This window comes from Aulonocara stuartgranti (assembly GCF_965226115.1).
Source record: "Aulonocara stuartgranti genome assembly, chromosome: 5".
In the NCBI taxonomy this organism is placed as follows: domain Eukaryota; kingdom Metazoa; phylum Chordata; class Actinopteri; order Cichliformes; family Cichlidae; genus Aulonocara; species Aulonocara stuartgranti.
In genome coordinates, this window is record NC_138943.1 from 13,749,123 (window position 1) to 13,764,070 (window position 14,948).

The 14,948-nt window shown below is 39.3% G+C and overlaps 1 protein-coding gene and 1 long non-coding RNA gene across 4 annotated transcripts in view; both read right to left on the reverse strand.

The window, feature by feature from the left end:
* The window catches only part of raly (RALY heterogeneous nuclear ribonucleoprotein), a 130,130-nt gene extending 122,732 nt beyond the window's left edge, over positions 1 to 7,398 (reverse strand). For 2 of the 3 annotated variants that reach the window (XM_082534133.1, XM_082534131.1), the window contains exon 1: positions 7,136 to 7,398. The gene's annotated coding sequence lies outside the window, so the exon portion shown is untranslated. The remainder of the gene's footprint in view (positions 1 to 7,135) is intronic. The other variant, XM_082534132.1, reaches the window with a different exon arrangement.
* The window catches only part of LOC309707057, a 262,943-nt gene that overhangs the window by 192,282 nt on the left and 55,713 nt on the right, over positions 1 to 14,948 (reverse strand). The window lies entirely within an intron of this gene.

Consider the following 14,948-nt stretch of genomic DNA (forward strand, 5'->3'; position numbering starts at 1 on the left):
AAAATGAGACCTGAACTATGGCCTCCTGGATCACAATCTTGCAACTTACTTCTCTTCCTCCCACTAAACAGATCTTAGTAGAACTACATTTTGGGTGTTTTTGGTTTAGGGAATAGTGCTAGTCATCCGCTAATTACTTGTAAAAGTGTCTATGAGCAAGCTAATGAATCCAAATTGTCCCTAAACCATCCAGCATATCAAGGCGCTCGCAAAAAAACATCTATGTTTTCCTCACTTTAAGAACTCATTAACTTGACAAATTACATATTTTCAATCTAACCACATGTTCCACTTTGTCACATATCATTTCCACTCTCCTGCGCATTATTTGATTTTTCTCTCCTTTGACTTTTTTCCTTAATGCCAGCTTCACTTTTTTTTTGTATTCATACATCGTCCACCTGCCAATTTTAGCTGCCACTTTAAACTCTGTTTTTAATATTGCACTTCTTGAAACATTTTTTCATCCAAATGGCATCTCTCATTCTGACTCCCAGCCCTTTCATGCATTAATATAAGCTGCTGAGGCTTGAGGGAAGCACTGACAGTCTTTACAATCGCAGACATTGATGGCTTCAGTCCTTGTATTCTCTCATGTGTCATCAAACACATTAAAAAGGTCAATTAAGAAAAATGTGTAGGTGTCAAAAAATTATTCTGTTTTGTGTACACTCCAATCAACAAAACTGGTGTACTTTTGATTCAGTCTTGCCTTGATTCTAGATTTAAACATATCTGCACCTTGGTGTATGTGCTGCCATCTCTACATGGAAATTACCATCATTACCAAAGAGGACAGGAAGGTAACAAGAAACAAAGGAGAGCAGGTTTTACGTTTCACATTTATGTTATAGGATCCAGTTCTGAGAAAAACATCTGGAGTGACACCTGCACTAGAAAAAAGTAGCCTGCTCGACCAAAAAACTGAACTTACCCCACAGCTTTACTGCCACAGAGAACTAGAGACAAAATGGTGAACATTCACCCTTCTGTACGTCTTTCTTTTATAGTCATTTCAATAATTTAAAGCCACAAAGCAACAACAAATCATTTCCTGAAACAAATATGACTGATTTGACATCATAGCCATTGCTATAATATGTGAACTTTCAGTAAATCCAAATGGAAATCCAAGTGCCATTGAGCAACCAAAAGGCAGCTCCGGGAACCGGAAAATAAATCTAATGCAATCTAAGTGTGAAAACTGTACTTTCTCCAGTAGAGTGACACTTGACACTTGAGACGGGCTCCTTTTGTATCCTTCCACCCATTTTCTTCTGCTTATCCAATCCTAGGCAAAACTTTCTATCCTGTACTATTAATTTGTGCTTAAAAAATGCATGTGTAGGCTTGAGAACTGTCTTTTTCTCATTTCAGTTGTCCCCTTAAGGCAGATCATCTTCTTCCATCTCATCTTATCCCTAGCATCCTCTTCTCTTACACCAAGTGTCTGCCTGTCCTCCTTCCCAATATCAATTAACCTCCTCTGCAGTCTTCTCTTTTCCTCTTACTTGGGAACTGCACATCCAGCATCCTAGTTATGGACCAAAGGATACTGTGACATGAATGAGGACCTACACACACAGCTTGCAAGTTACTACACGTTTTATTGTTTAGGGTTTTTTCATCAATCGGGTGCAGCTTTCCAGCTGCCACCCACACACAAAACACCCCACCTCAGGTCCCATCACATCCTTTATAAGGGAGACACGATCAGCTGATGGAGCTCAGGTGTGTGTCAGCCTCCCCTGACACCACACCCTGAACCCACTCCTCCACCCCTCCTGAGCCACAAACCACACCTTGCCACAGATATTTAACAGTACTGTATGAATGTCTGTGCAAACATCTTGAGCCACCCCTCATTTCTTTATATTTTGCTTGTAAAGAGCCAGAATTTCTTGTATTTCGAAAGTATTTCTTTTCACATTGAATGCTTTTTCATTCATTTTGAATCCAGCCATTGAAGTTGCTGCTATCCTTCTGTAACAAATCACACATGAGAGTTGTCTCCACCCACTCCACCCTCCCTGCACTCTCTTCTTCACCTAACTCATTCAGTGTATGTTTCTTCTGATAGTTGACCCCAGCTATTTAAACTCAACCACCCTCACTACCTCTACTGCTACCCTCTCTCTCATTTCCACACAAGTATTCAGCCTTGCTGTTACTGAACTACATTTCTCTCCTGAGCATGCCTCCAGCTCTCCAGGAACCTGCTCCCTACTCTCACTACATACAATTGCCATCATCATAGTCCACAGAGACTCCTGCCTGACCTCATCTATCAACCTGTTCAACACCACAGCAAACGGCAAGGTGTTCAGAGCTGATCCCTGACCCAGTGCCGTCCCCACAGTATTCCACTATATTAACTGGCATAACATGCAAACTTTGTTATTTATCCACAGTCAATGTGAACAAAACCAGCATTAACATACTCTATTGCCTTACTGAAATGATATACCTCTAGTGTGACAATGCTAGCTTGACCTATAGTAATTAAACAGAGGAATAAATAAAAAAAAATAAAAAAAGTCAAATTGTAATTAAGACTAATAGATTTTTTTCCACTGGTGCTGATAAGTTGAGCAAAAATATCAATGTAGAACATGGTTTATGTACATCTGGGCGATCGTGGCTCAAGAGTTGGGTGTTCGTCTTGTAATCGGAAGGTTGCCGGTTCGAGCCCTGGCTCGGACAGTCTTGGTCGTTGTGTCCTTGGGCAAGACACTTCACCTACCACCTACTGGTGTTGGCCAGAGGGGCCGATGGCGCGATATGGCAGCCTCGCCTCTGTCAGTCTGCCCCAGGGCAGCTGTGGCTACAACTGTAGCTTGCCTCCACCAGTGTGTGAATGTGAGAGTGAATGAATAGTGGTATTGTAAAGCGCTTTGAGGGGTCCCGAAAAGCGCTATATAAATGCAATCCATTATTATTATTACATGTAACATTTCTAATACACAGTTTTAAATGAAATGTTTTTAAATAAACCTCGGTTACTATTGATTACCAGAAATACAAATAAAATTCATTTGGCTAATTCATGATCTTTTGATATGACTTGGATCCTTGCCACAACATTTCTAAAAAAAAAAAAAAAAGAAGCTATAAATATGGAACAATATTTAACAAAAAAATGTGACATAAAAATGATTTCTCTCTAACTTGGTGTATACATGCTTAACAATACTGGATCATTCCACTGTGTAAATATATATATATACATAGCTAAACCCCAGAAAGGAAAAAATCACTAATTATGCTACCATCCACAAACACTAATGAGTTTCTACATATGGAGCCAAAATGCAGTAACATCTATTTATCATCAGCTCAGAGGTACTGAATAATTAACAAAACCATTCTAATAATTCAGAATCATTATTTATTCATCCATGTTTTCATTTTTCTCTTTTTCTATCAATACAGCTGTCTGAATGCTGAACAAGAACACTGTGTAAAAGAGAAAGAGCATCTAATTTTCAGTGCTGTAGCTCTCACTGTGACAGGTTTTATTATGTCACTAAGCTGTGAGTCTGCGTTCACTGAGCTAATTTCAAGAGCAATATTGTCGCTGTCAGAACCTTTCATCTCACCTGTTTTGGGTTTTTTTTGCTTTTAACTGATCTGAAGGTTTGCATGCAACTCTGTGGGGTGAGATTTTTTTTTAAATGCTAAAGGCTATTCACGGACTAAAAAACCTTTCAGCAAATAAGTGCAGAGGTCTGCACAGAGATGTCTGAGGAAACAGAGAGAACTGAACAGTTTAAAAAAGAAAAACAGTTCTACATCAAATCAAATCAAATCAAATCACTTTTATTGTCACATCACATGTGCAGGTACATTGGTACAGCACATGTGAGTGAAATTCTTGTGTGCGAGCTTCACAAGCAACAGAGTTGTGCAAAATACAATAATGTAAACAAGCAAAATACAAGAATGGCTACATCTGAAACTAATAAATATATGTACAATATATAATAGTATATGCATTTCTGGATGTGTATACTAAATATTTTTCTACGTGTGTGTGTGTGTGTACACATATTTTACAAATTAAATAGAGTAAACAATAAATACATACACTGTACATTTGTACAGTGCAGTGACATGGGCACCACCGGCCTATCAAATACGTGCAAGCTTTTTATAAAATATACCTCATATCATTATAAACTATTAAACACTGTTTGGGTATTAGAGAACCCTTAAAACCTGCGAATTTGAATTGCAATTCATCCGCTCTCTTGCGCTTCAGTCATGCACCCATCAATAAAGCATTTTTAAATACAATGCCTTTCTTAATCTGAATGCACAGTAAGGCTCAAAAATGCCTTCAAAGCCTTGCAATTAACACCTAACATGCTTTGTTATTCAGCAGGATATGTTCCTTAGTTCCATTTTGCATATAAAAGCTTTTCACCTGAAAACACCACCTGCCAGGACTCATGCCTAAGCACTAAACACTGACAAGTGAACCAGGACTAAACAAAGATATAATTTTGTGACCACTTATACTGCTATTAGATATGTGTGCTGGGGTTAAGGTAGCACTATTCTACCCATATATCATACATAGTGTGACACATAAACAAAATCGAAACAGCCACTGCTGCTGGTGAGTGAGACACACCGGGGAGTTTATTTCCTCGCTTCTAGGATGAACAGAAAATGATGTCGTCTATGGCAGTGAGAGGGTACCGAGTCCTGGTTAACCTCACTCACATACTAGAATGATGTAGTATGTGATAGTTATCATAATCATCCGAGCAGGCGAAACAACATTAAGTCACAGCATTTGCCTCACTGACTTTGAAAAGTAAATGAACTTTTTTAAACTTATTAATAATTTGAAACGTTTTATATGTGCAAGAAAGCTGACACGCATTGGCTCTAATAATTACATCCTGACGAACAAGATGTCAAGCCTTACCCATACTTTTCCCCCGCAGGGAATTAATTCTATAAAACAGGTGAGCAGTAGCTCTCTACCAAGAAACGAGTCTCTCTCCTCCAGACAATACAGAGTTTTGTGTTTGTGTCAAACTGCAAATTGATTGATTTCTCTGCAAAGAGGCAAACCTCAGAAATGTATAAAGAGAGAGAATTTTGTCTGGTTTCAACAATATTCTCAGCATAGTCCATCAGTCATCACTACAAGCACAGTTCTCATACCTGTGCATTGATATAAGCATACCCATATGGAAAAGAAATAGTAAAAACATATATGATTTACTCATGAAAGTGGCCACTTTCTCATTACTTTCATATATTTTTTAGTAAGTATAGAAAACATACAAGTTTCATTATATAATTTTTCAAGGGATCTTATATGTGTTTTCACTCTTGTATGCTTTTCATACAAGTTTCATACAAGACAGATAAAAACTTTATAAGATTTATATATATCTTTTCCATATGGGTATTTTCCATGCTAAGCGCTTTGCCTAACATTCACGAACACATTTTGAAGGATGCATCAGGAGCCACTTGGGATTCAGTAACTTGCCCCAGGATACTTTGACATACAAACTAGAGGACCCGCTCTACCTCCTGAGCCACAACCACTCTTAAGCAAACAGTTCTTGAAAGCACCTGCAAGACTTAAATACACAAATGTATTAATCAGTGGAGCTTTTAGAGTATCAGATACGTGAGAGTAAATGTTAAATATCGTGGCTACCAAATTATTAAATTGTTTTTGAGAATCTGTCAGTAATTGAAACGTAATGATTATAATTCCAAATATATCCAATTTCTCATCAAGAACAGACAGACTGAGAAACACAAACTAACCCAGAATCATAAATTTATTACAAGTGCTCTCTGGCAATATGACGAAACACATTTGCAGAATCAAGCACAGCTGCAGCAGCCTGAATCTTCACTGATCTGATAAGTAACTGAACTGTCAAGAGCATAGACGAATAAAAAAATGCTGCCTATAATAATGGGAAATAGAAAAAAATCTTAATCACTTACGAAGCGCTTGATACAAAGTTTTCTGTGTATGCTGAGGAGATGGATGTCTCACCAAACTGTTTATATAAATTTACACCTTCGCTTACTTCTTATATTAGCAAATGTTTATGTTTTTCTTTGTTTTAAACTCTCACTGACTTAATTTTGGCTCAGAAAAAGAAGTTTGATTTTAAAATCCAGTACACACAACGGCAGGTTGGTGTATTCAGGTTAGACAGCTTCCAAAAGTCTACACTGGTTGTTGTAAGTTTGAAATATATTACCAATATTAAACTAAACTAGATACAAGATTTGCTACCAAATTAATAGATCTGAGAATGAAGTGTGCATGTCAAAACAGCTCTTAAAGGAGCCAAGTGACGGTTTACAAGAGCAAAAAAAGCTCTCAGCATGCACTGAAGCTCATATCTGCAAAAACAGGAACAAACAGCCAGTCTGCTGATATTACACACCAGAAACGCTGAACAGGACATGACAGAGTAACAAACCCAGCCTGTCAGCTCCAGGTCTGCTTCACGAAGACCGACAGTAAAACAGACTTTAGTGTCTGTTTGTGTCTCTGTCTGTGTGCAGCTGCAAACACGTATTCACAGAACTGAGATCACTCTTCGGGCAAAAGCAGTCCCGTCAGAGACACGAGCAGTTCGGTGGAATTTGATCGGTCCATGAAACACCTGCCCATCATCAGCAGCACCAGCATCCCCACATCTGCCATGCTGCACCCGCAGCATTCAAATATAAGATACATAAAAATCCATTTTGGACTTTACAAGAATTAAAAAAAAGATGTTGTGTGATTACGATGGGGTGGGCAAACTGAAGAGCCAAACTCATGAAAATCCAAATAAATTCTGTAAGAGATTAAAAAAACAGCAGATTTCATTTTTTTTAAAAAGTGAACAAAACGTAACGAAAAAAAAAGAAACTGAAAATAAAGACAAGAAAGGGTATAAAACTGGTTTTCCCTCCAACAACAACACAAAGCAGAGAGTAAAGAGCTCCGGCAAAGACTTGCAGGATAACAGAGAAATCCAACAGCTAAAAAACAAGGGGATGAGGGGGACAAAAAAGAAGACAAAAAAAAGAAAAAGAAGGGATATCAAACCTGAAAGAAAGAAAAAATGAAGACAAGAGGAGGGGAAGAACTGACCTTCCAACGTAGGAGGTAAAAACGCTGAAAGAGGCTGACGGTGAGAAGGTGAGAAGAGCTGACAGCGTTCGGGGACGACGTCCGGAGTGCGCTCGGTAAACGGGCTGAAGCTCTGAGTGGCAGAGCAGCCGCTGGAGCTGCGACAAACAGCAGCAGCGTGTCGACTGGAGCAAACCACTGATCACGGGCAGGGAGGGGGAGCTGCTGCTGCTGCTGCTGGGAGCTCTGTGGGTAATTTGGCACTTGGATTAAAAAGCGCACGACAAACTCACTTAGAAGGAAAAACGAAAGAAAATTTACTGCATGTGTCTAATTTTCCATAGCTGCTGGTAGCTAATTGCCCAGATTTTCCTGTAATCATAAAGCATTGTTCATTGTTCATTCACAGAACACAGGCTTAAAAAATGTGGACCCATTGTTAAAAAAAATACAACATCATACATTTACATAGGGAAAAAATATCATGTAATTGTTGATCTATTACTTAATTATTTTGCTGTATTATGAATGGCCATGGGGGTGGTCTTCATCTGCATAAAGATGTAGAGTTTATGAACACAGTCAAAAATCAAAAGTTTATGGTCCAGATTGGAGTCTGTGACGGACTGACTCTAGCCTCTGCACCTTATACTGGACACCCCTGGTTTAGTGCATTGGCGAATTTAGACCTTTTTTTAATGGGTGCTCAAGCATCCCTTAATTTCATTATAGAGCCTCTCAAAAACACTATAGTAACAATAATAACGTATTTTACTAGTATTTTCTGACATCATCTTCTAATGGTCTATTTTGTCAGCTTAAGTTACAACGAAAACAAGGTCAAATGTTCTTTGTTCTTGATGTCATGATGTTACATAGCTCTCACACGCTGTGGGTTCTTAGTAATAAACACGACAAGGTTATTGCTGTTAAAAGAAAATGAAGAGATTATTCAAAGTACACTTTACCTGAAACTTCAACAAGCAGAAGTGCAAGTGGTTCTGGGGGGTCACAGCAATGACCCTGCATTTGGTTACAGAAAGAGCTGATTATGTATATTTGTTCTCAAAATAGCGTCAAAACATTTGGTAATGCAGTAGAGCTTTTTAGATAACTTTAGCTTATAAGCTATAAATCTGCTACCATAATACAAGTTGCCAGCCAGTGAGCTGGTGTGTTTTATTTTATTAGTTCAATAAAGTTTTCTAGTTTGGCCGAATTGGGCTTCATTGTTTGTTTACTGATTGCAGAGCCTCAGAGTGCAAGTCAGAAAGATCTTATGTGTCAATGGCCAGCAGCCAATTCCTAGCGAATTTAGTTATGTAAAAATGCTTCTTTATTGGATGACAGCATGAAGATTGAGAAAAGAGGATAGAGAGGGTGAACAGAGAGAGGGGGCTAGATGAAGACAGCAAAAAGGCAAGAGCGCAAAAAGAAACAGATAGGAGTGGACTAGTCAGAGTCATCAAAAGTTATAAAGCTGAGGTATCCTCTGTTTCACCCACATTCATTGATGATCACTGATTTGGATTCATATCACTCTGAACATGGCTTGAACAGGATGGCTGCTAATAGATTTGAGTGAGACACTGCTAATCTATCCTCCACAGAGCTGGGTACCTGGGATCGTGTCTTTATTGTGTAATATAAAAGAAGGGTTTGTATAAATTCAAAAACTTTAATGTAAAAGCATGAAAAGTAAAATAGACTGCAGTTATGTGTTTGAGAGACTGAAACAATGCTGTGAATCTAATTTGCTACAAATTGTTCGTTAATTTACTACATTTAATCAACACAACTGACCCCCTGGGCTCAGATATGATAACCCTAAAACTGGTGTATTATATTAGAACTATGATTATTCATTCAGAATCATTTCTTCAACATTAGAAAAGATCATCCAACCAATTAGATTCCTTTTAAAGGTAAGAGTAATATGTGCCCAGTTAATTTTAGATATGTAACAGTAAAAAGGATCCAGTTTGTTTGCAAATACCTTATTCTATTAATATTAATTACAAAGCACTGTATGCATGACATTGTGACTGGGTGCTTAGCCCACCTGAAGCTTTGATCCTAGAATCACCTCTAATTTGGTGTTTCAACAAGGGGATATAGTTTGTTAGTTGCACCCTACTCTGGACATCACCATAAACTCTGTTGACCTGTTCTTCCATTCAAACAGAGCAGCTGTCTGATAAGCTATCAAATCTAGAACTCTTTGAAGTGATGCAATGCTGAAGGGGAGATTTTGCAATTCTCATTTAACAAGAAAGTCTATAGTGTGCTGGAAAAGGGATATGAGCAGAATTGGCTTTGCAGCACAAGTAAAGATTGATGTGGTTAATTACACAGTGTACACTAGTAAGCAAAGATTAGGGTTTTGATAGTCCACAGATGATAAAAGATCAAACTATTTTAAAAAAGTGGTTACGTTGTTCTGTCCCAGTTTGCTATGAAACAAGGTTACTGCAAAAATGATTTCTATAACTGGGAAAGGTAAACATTTATAAAGAATATGGAGGGGTTAGCACTATCACCTCCCAGTGTGGAGTTTGCATGTTCTCTCCATGTACTTTCTTCTTTCCACAGTCCAAAGACATACTTAATTAATTAAGTAAATAATTAACTATTCTAAATTAGTCATAAGCATGAGTGTGAGGATTGTCTCTCATTCTGTTTTGGCCCTCGAATAGATTGGCAACCCGTCTCCTAACTCTCACCCCATCAAAGCACAGGTCAAGACTTCACGCCCCAAGGACCTCAACAGCTACAGGCCGGTGGCTCTGACATCCCACCTGATGAAGACCCTGGAGCGGTTGGTCCTGGCTCAGCTTTGGCGCCTAACAAGCTCATCACTGGACCCACTTCAGTTTGCCTACCAGCCTGGCATTGGAGCGGATGATGCCGTCATTCACCTCCTACATCGTTCCCTCGCTCACCTGGAGACCGCTGGAAGCACTGTGAGAATCATGTTCTTTGATTTCTCCAGTGCCTTCAACACTATTCTTCCCTCGGTTCTGAAGGACAAGCTGGAGAACTCTGGAGTGGACCATCACCTCACTACCTGGATTTTGGACTACCTCACCGACCGACCACAGTATGTGAGGACTCAGGGCTGTGTGTCGGACAGGGTCGTCTGCAGTACGGGGGCCCCACAGGGAACGGTTCTGGCTCCGTTCCTCTTCACCATCTACACTGCAGACTTCTCCCACAATTCCACCCAGTGCTTCCTGCAGAAGTTCTCTGATGACTCTGCAATAGTGATGGGGACGACAAGGAGTACAGAGGACTGACTCAAGACTTTGTGGACTGGTGCCAGCTGAACTACCTCCAGATCAACGCCAGTAAAACCAAGGAGCTGGTGGTAGACTTCTGCAGGCACAAGCATTCTCCACTGCAACCACTGAACATCCAGGGTATGGACATGAGGCTGTGGACAGCTACAGGTACCTTGGTGTTCATCTGAACAACAGACTGGACTGGACTCATAACTCAGACGCCCTCTACAGGAAAGGGCAGAGCAGGTTGTACCTGCTGCGGAGACTCAGGTCGTTTGGGGTGGAGGGCCCACTCCTGAAGACCTTCTATGACTCTGTGGTGGCTTCTGCTATCTTTTATGGTGTGGTCTGCTGGGGCGGCAGCATCTCTGCTGGGGACAGGAAGAGACTGAACAGGGTGATCCGAAGGGCCAGCTCTGTTCTAGGATGCCCTCTGGACCCAGTGGAGGTGGTGAGTGACAGGAGAATGGCGGCTAAGCTGTCATCCCTGTTGGACAACGTCTCCCACCCCATGCAGCAGACTGTGACAGCACTGAGCAGCTCCTTCAGTGGGAGACTGCGGCACCCACGGTGTGGGACGGAGAGATTTCGCAGGTCTTTCCTCCCCACTGCTGTCAGACTCCACAACAAAGACTTTAACTGAACAAACACACACATCCACACATGTGCAATAACACTAAGTGCAATAATCTTTTCTGGCATCGTTGTATTTTTACTCAGTTGTATATAGCATTCGTATTCTATTTTTATCTTATTGTATATTTTTATTCTATTTTATTCTACTGTATATAGTATATTATTTTATTCTATTCTGTACAGCTGTGTACTGTATTTATTCTTATTGTATTCTAATTTTTGCGTCATAACTTTTGCACTGTCCACTTCCTGCTGTGACAAAACAAATTTCCCACGTGTGGGACTAATAAAGGTTATCTTATCTTATCTTATGTACAGTAAGTGTCTCCCTGTTTGTATTGCTACTCTTGTTTACTCTGTACTGCTGCTGCAAAGGTGCCAGGGAGACTTTATGAACGCGAAGCATTAAGCTGTTTGTTTTGTTGACATCAGTGAAGTTGCAAAGTCTTAAAAGCCAAAGGGCAATCCTGAACACACATATACACACGAGCACGGTTATCTGTGAAAACATTTCAGCTGAGACAAGGAGAAGAGGCATGCGAAGACAGGAAGAGCAAGGTTGTTTATTGTGTTGTGCTGTTTGTTTCTGGGGTTTTTTTTGTTTTGTTTTCTTTCATTCAAGGGCAAAAAGAGGAGCCGTTAAAATGAGAGTGAGTGGGGAAGAAAGAAGAAGCAGATCAGCAGACGGAGACGGTGAAAGATACCGACAGCCAGAGAGGATGAAAAACAGATGCAGAGAAGGAGAACATCCCCTGCTCTTTGAGCAGCCACGTTCATGAAGAAAATACAAGCAGACAGTTGTAACTGACTGAGTAAGTCAAAATATGAGCCAATGTTGGTGTTACAAAATATACTGCTTTGTCTGACCTGTTCACCTTGATGGAAAGACATATACTTTATGCATTTATATAAATAAGAGTCTACTAGTCTTTAAGTAGTGAACCAGTCAATTTCTACAAAGTCCTTCTACAAAACTTCATTCACTCTGGAATCCCCTTTGTGTTAATCTAGCTGATGCTTTATAGCTAGATTTACTCTCCTTAATGGAATTTGTCGAGAAAGCCAACTAAATGAACGCTAATGTTTAACACATGAACTGTATATAAAAGATGGCTATAACTTTCCAGTATGAGTAGTGAAGACAATGTTATTTTTCTTCTATGATAAGATTTGAAGCTCTTTGAACTACATCAATACCAAAAAATACATTTGTTTAAGTGGCATCAACCCAGTCAGCAGGCTTAGTCCCAAAGGTAAATGAAAGCATGAACTCTGGTAAACTTTATTACATGAATGTGCTACTGACCAACTGCAAGCTTGATTTGACAGTGTTGACCTTTGAGAGAACAAAGAGTGTATAATGGTTGAGACCATCATATTGGCAGTGTTGAAACCTTTTGGCTGTATTCTACACTGCAAAATGAGAAAAGAAATACCAGGAGGGTTTGTTTACATCTCTATTTCAGTTTCAGTTTTATTTAAATTTTATTTGTCATATGTAATTTAACAGTGGTTGGGTTAATTGGTAATTCTAAATTGCACATAGGTATGAGTGGTTGTTTGTCTCTCTGTGTTAGCCCTGCAACATACCCGCCTCTCACCCTGTGATAGCTGGGACAGGCTCCAGCACCACTGGGACCCTGATAAAGATAAGCAGATGAGAATGAATGAATGAATGTAATTTAACAAAGGCTCAACATTACAATGAAATGTGTTTACCTTAAAAGGCAAAATCAACAAGCTCCTGGCACCACTTATTTTAGCAGGCAGTGTGCTTTTTTAGAAACTATACCTGCAAATATAATGCAGAAACCTCAGAATCACAAGTATCTTTTAAGTTTTTAAAAACTGTAATAACTCAACAACAGCAGGCAGACAAAAATGAAATATGCATTACTGAAATATGAGATTAAAAGTCACTTTTATGGTATAAGTCAGAGGGATTTCACACTGGATGTTTTAATTAAAGTCTCTCAGAATATATTGTCTCATATTCCTTCACTCGGTGCTGCACTCAACAAAGACAGTGAGCTGAGGAGATTCTTCAAGTTATGTGATTTTCTTCAGTGAGAAGTCCGATTTCAAAGCACAAAAGAAACAAAGTTCTCTGAATCCAAATGCTGTTCCCCTTTTTTGTCAGACAAAAAAAGACTGGAGGAGTTAGAAAGAGAGCTTCTTAATACAGCTGTTTGCTTTGAAAAGCAATATGAAGGCTCTGGAAGGTCTGATTAATTGCTAACCCAAATAAACAAGAAACCCAAGCATAGCAACAAATTTGTGACATTTTAAATCGAGGACAAATAAAACCTAAAATTTTTTTTTTTACATTTATAACAAAATAAAAACATTACACAACAGTCTTTGACCAAATGTACCCATGTAATTGCTTTTAATGGTCTGTCATTCTTAGCCATCCATCAAAATACATTAGGCCTAATATATATTACTGTTAAATAATATAAGTAAATAATCCAGTTGCTCAACATTTGGTCACATATTTATGAAAGGAAATCTGACTGGACAAGTCATTAAGCTCCAATAAGGTCCCCTAAGCTCTGGTGAAAATATTTTGACCTGCTTTCTGCTATCAATATAAAAATGCCTGCCTTGCTCGACAAGTTTATCTTTGGCCCTCCAGATGGTCCAGAAACATAAGAAAATACATGTGAATTAAAGTTTTATAGAAACATAGACCTTCTTATGGGCAGACGTCCCTGTATGTCCTCCAAGTGACATTTTACTGTACAAAACAGATGGGACAGGTGTGTGCTGTAGTCCAGGGAGACCTTTAACAGTGTTAACAGCTGTGGGTGTCAGTGGAGTGTGTGATTTCTGCAGATGTACAGTAAAAGAAATTTTAGAAAGTAACATTTTCATCTTTGGTTTAAGATTGTAGTAATTTATACAATAACACTGACAGACTAGAGCAGCGGTCTCCAACCCCCGGGCCATGGACCGGTACCAGTCCATGAGTCATTTGGTACCGGCCGCGAGAGTTGAGGCTTGGGTGTGAAATTTATGGTTCTCAGGGTTTTTATCATTAATTCAGTTTCCCTGGGTGTTTTCCCGTGTTGTAGTTATGTGTCTTATTTCGAAAGTAATATTTACGCATTACAATAGTGACCAGAGAGCATTAAGGGGCAGAGAGGAGGCTGTTACTCTCAATGTTGTTGGCGCATTTCAGGAGGATGCTGCTGATACAGTTACACAATTATACGGTGAATTTGCGTTTATTATTATATTTACCACAGTTGTTGTCTTGGTCGTATCATTTTATTTTGTTGTATTTATCTGCGACACGTTAAAGGCCGGTCCATGGAAATATGACATTAAACCGGCTGGGGACCGCTGGACTAGAGTACTATAGCTAAAGAAGATACATCCATACAGGCAAAAATGTCCTTTGCCATTTTCACCAACATCTTTTTTTGTAAGGTGCCAAATGCTGTCAGATATGCCTGGAATTCCAAACATTCGTGCAAAATGATCTTTGGCTTTAGATGCCGGGAGATCCTCTTTAAAAAACAAAAAACAAAAACATGACTATGTCCAAGTTTGCCAACCAGCGATCTCCTGTTTGGCAAAGTTGGTCCCCAGCCACAGTCCTCATTGGAAGTCATTTTGTTTTACTTAAAGGTTTTGGGTGCCCTAAACATCACATTGAATAATGACTCCCAGCCACTCTCAGTCAGTTTAAACATAATCATGAGGCATCCTTTACCAGTGTCCATATATTATGTGTTTGGAGCTTGAGACCCATATCACTATCACCGCAACCATTTCCCAGACATAAACGGCCATTTATAAAGAATGTGTCTGCAGTAAAAAGTGTGGACCGCACACATAATTCAGATGATGCATACACTCATTTTTCTAGAGTCGAGCCTGATATGGATGGAAATATAAGACCAGATGGA